This window comes from Neoarius graeffei, chromosome 23 (genome assembly GCF_027579695.1).
Source record: "Neoarius graeffei isolate fNeoGra1 chromosome 23, fNeoGra1.pri, whole genome shotgun sequence".
Lineage (NCBI taxonomy): Eukaryota > Metazoa > Chordata > Actinopteri > Siluriformes > Ariidae > Neoarius > Neoarius graeffei.
This window is the reverse complement of record NC_083591.1, coordinates 55711792-55716434: the sequence shown is the minus strand read 5'-3', so window position 1 is coordinate 55716434 and position 4643 is coordinate 55711792.

Genomic DNA, 4643 nt, shown 5'->3' with positions numbered 1-4643 from the left:
AAGGTCTTTTATGCACCGAACACGTTTCGCAGCGAGATATTCCAATGGTGCCTGGCACGTGTTTTTTTTTTTTAATAAAACAAAGTTGCTTTATTGATCTGTGTTCTCATTAAAATGACAGTTTAGCAGCTCATTCAAGCAACCATGTTGCGAAGAGCTTCCTGGAGGAAAATATAATAAACGCGTTGAAAACAAGAAACAATCTCAGTGCGTCAAGACTGCAGGGAAACGAAACAAGCACTCAGATGTGTTCTCTTTACAAATAGCATAAATGGCACACTTTCTCTCCTGTAAAGGAAGAAGACACAAAAGCAACTCACCGAGCAGGTGGTGAGGAATTCAGTAAATAATAATAATAATAATAATTATTATTATTATTATCATTAATAGACCTGTTACTTTCCCAAGGTGCCCCCTCTTGTCCGACCATATGTCGTCCAACATATGATGATGATGATGATGACTTTGCTGCAAGAAAGACTAGGAGGGTAAAGCTGTAGCAGGTTATGTGAGATTGAGGACGCGCTGGTGTAGTTCAAGTTCAACTTTTATTGTCAATTTCCTCACATGCACCAGTCATACAAAGGAGCTGAAATTACATTTTTCACTCTCCCATATGTGGACAGAGACAGGACAGACATCAAAGTGCTGAGAAAAAAAAATAGGAAAGCAACACAACATATCAACATATAGTAAACTAGTATTTCCCTTGTACTATATTCAATATCAACATATACACATATAGTTACATATCAACAGTTTTTTCCCCCTGTTCTACATTTAGTTTTTCAATAGTTGAAGTTGAAGGCAGTACCAAAAAACACCACTAGAGGTCTTTTTAATATCACAATTTTATATATTTTTTATTTTTATTTAAATTCTTGTATTTTTCATGCACACTGGTTTCTTTAATATCTTATTTTGTGCAATGCCTTATTTATATTGCATTTACGAATTACAACACTTGTTTACATTTTTTATTTTGGGAGTACTGTAAATGTAATACTTTATGTAAGCCATTTATATTATGTTTCATATATTCAGTTCATAATTTGTATTTGTTTCTTTAATTCAGTATTAAATATTTTGAATGTGCAATTTCTTTATTTAATGCCTTTAATTAAGTATTTTGAATGTGCAATTTTTTTGTTTAAATAGAATGTTTTAAGACAAAGCTATTCCATTTCTTGTTAGTATAGATACACTATCAGTGGCTTTAACTGGTGTTGGGGAGGGGGCGCCACCTAAAATCTTGCCTAGAGTGTCAAATTGGTAAGGGCCGGGCCTGGTCTAATATCTATCTATCTATCTATCTATCTATCTATCTATCTGTCTATCTGTCTGTCTGTCTGTCTGTCTGTCTGTCTGTCATTAATGTGTCTGGCTGTCTACTAATCTGTCTGTCTGTTTAATATCTATCTATCTATCTATCTATCTATCTATCTATCTATCTATCTATCTATCTATCTATCTATCTATCTATCTCAGTCTGTCTATCCATCCATGCCTTTGTCTGTGTATCTTTAGAGTGATTTATTTCTCTATCATGGGGCGTGGCCGCTCTCCTGCACTCCAGCTGTTATTTTATTGTGAGGCCCCTGAAACGTTTACAGCAGTGTGAGTGTTTAGTGCAGCGTTCAGTACAGTGCAGGGTGTTTACTCTACATTTACTGGATATATCTTTTCATTACTGATCATTTAAAGCTCATTGCTGTGGAAGTGTATCAGCTCAAATTCAACCAATTTTTTTTTTAAATGTTATCTTCATTTTTCATTCTACTTTTATATTTTGCATTCCATATGCACTTTATATTTCATATTTTATATATATATATATATATATATATATATATATATTTCTTTTTTTTTATATTGGTAAGCATAGTTTGGTCGGGAAGTTGCAAAATAAGAATTTCATTACCCAATAATAAACCACTGTGTCTGTTATTGTGTATATGACAAATAAACATCTTGAATCTTGAAGAAACCTTCATGCATTCCGAGATCTCGTAGAATTTCATTTGACTGATAATGAAAATTGAAAAAGGAAAATTCTGTAAGGACATCTCCGTCTGCTGTTTAATACGGAGTAAAGTAAATGACGGCACTGCTGAATTCTGATTGGTCAGAAGGTGTTGATAACATGATCAAGTAGTAAATGCTTTACTGTCCCAACTTTTTTTAATGTGTTGCAAGAATCAAAATTGAAATGCATTTATTTGGAAAAAAAAAACCAATAAAATTCATGAGGTAAAACATCAAACTTGTGTTGTTGTACTGTTCTGAGTGCAGTACAGGTCAAAGATTATTTACACATGGTTTTCGTTTTAATTTCAATATAACGTCCCGACTTCTTTTGATTTGGGGCTGTAAATGTAAATGTTGACAATTTGCTGTGGTATAAGAGGAGTAAAGTACACTTCAGGATGCACTGTTATGTGTCAGGAGAGTTTTATTCTGGTTTAAGCTCAAACTATTCAACTTTAATTTAAGTTACATGTTGATAGGATATAGTATAGTATAGTTTTATTTCGGTCATTTTAAGCACATCATAAAGTACAATACTTTCATTTAATCAATGGAATTCTGACCGAAAAGGTATAGGCTGATGCCTTGGCTTATTGCGCCTACACTTTTTACATTTCATTTATATATATCAAAAGTAAGTATCCATCCATCCATCCATCCATTATCTCGAGCTGCTTTATCCTGTTCTACAGGGTCGCAGGCAAGCTGGAGCCTATCCCAGCTGACTATGGGCGAAAGGTGGGGTACACCCTGGACAAGTCGCCAGGTCATCACAGGGCTGACACGTAGACACAGACAACCATTCACACTCACATTCACACCTACGCTCAATTTAGAGTCACCAGTTAACCTAACCTGCATGTCTTTGGACTGTGGGGGAAACCGGAGCACCCGGAGGAAACCCACGGGGACACGGGGAGAACATGCAAACTCCACACAGAAAGGCCCTCGCTGGCCACGGGGCTCGAACCCGGACCTTCTTGCTATGAGGCGACAGCGCTAACCACTACACCACCGTGCCGCCCACACTGAATCATTGAATCATTCAATTACAGATATAAAGATTTTCTTTCACTATTATTAAGTGTTAATTCTGCATTCATGATGAACACGTAAGAATGTCATGTACTAATTGATTGCGATTTATATCATTAAGGTTTTATTATTATTATTATTATTATTATTGAGTTTAAATTTCAGTCATGATCAGCATTTTCAGGTTGTCTAAGAAACGGCTTTATTTAGCTCTTTATTTTTTATTTATTTTCTTTAATTATTTATTTATAACAGTGCTAACCACTACACCACTGTGCCACTCCAAAAGTACAGTGGTGCTTGAAAGTCTGTGAACCCTTTAGAATTTTCTATATTTCTGCATAAATATGACCTAAAACATCATCAGATTTTCACACAAGTCCTAAACGTAGATAAAGAGAACCCAGTTAAAGAAATGAGACAAAAATATTATACTTGGTCATTTATTTATTGAGGAAAATGATCCAATATTGCATATCAGTGAATGGCAAAAGTATGTGAACCTTTGCTTTCAGTATCTGGTGTGACCCCCTTGTGCAGCAATAACTGCAACTAAATGTTTGCGGTAACTGTTGATCAGTCCTGCACACCGGCTTGGAGGAATTTTAGCCCATTCCTCCGTACAGAACAGCTTCAACTCTGGGATGTTGGTGGGTTTCCTCACATGAACTGCTCGCTTCAGGTCCTTCCACAACATTTGGATTGGATTAAGGTCAGGACTTTGACTTGGCCATTCCAAAATATGAACTTTATTCTTCTTTAACCATTCTTTGGGAGAACGACTTGTGTGCTTAGGGTCGTTGTCTTGCTGCATGACCCACCTTCTCTTGAGATTCAGTTCGTGGACAGATGTCCTGAAATTTTCCTTTAGAATTTGCTGATATAATTCAGAATTCATTGTTCCATCAATGATGGCAAGCCGTCCTGGCCCAGATGCAGCAAAACAGGCCCAAACCATGATACTACCACCACCATGTTTCACAGATGGGATAAGGTTCTTGTGCTGGAATGCAGTGTTTTCCTTTCTCCAAACATAACGCTTCTCATTTAAACCAAAAAGTTCTATTTTGGTCTCATCCGTCCACAAAACATTTTTCCAATAGCCTTCTGGCTTGTCCACGTGATCTTTCGCAAACTACAGATGAGCAGCAATGTTCTTTTTGGAGAGCAGTGGCTTTCTCCTTGCAACCCTGCCATGCACACCATTGTTGTTCAGTGTTCTCCTGATGGTAGACTCATGAACATTAACATTAGCCAATGTGAGAGAGGCCTTCAGTTGCTTAGAAGTTACCCTGGGGTCCTTTGTGACCTCGCCGACTATTACACGCCTTGTTCTTGGAGTGATCTTTGTTGGTTGACCGCTCCTGGGGAGGGTAACAGTGGTCTTGAATTTCCTCCATTTGTACACAATCTGTCTGACTGTGGATTGGTGGAGTCCAAACTCTTTAGAGATGGTTTCGTAACCTTTTCCCACCTGATGAGCATCAACAACGCTTTTTCTGAGGTCCTCAGAAATCTCCTTTGTTCGTGCCATGATACACTTCCACAAACATGTGTTGTGAAGATCAGACTTTGATAGA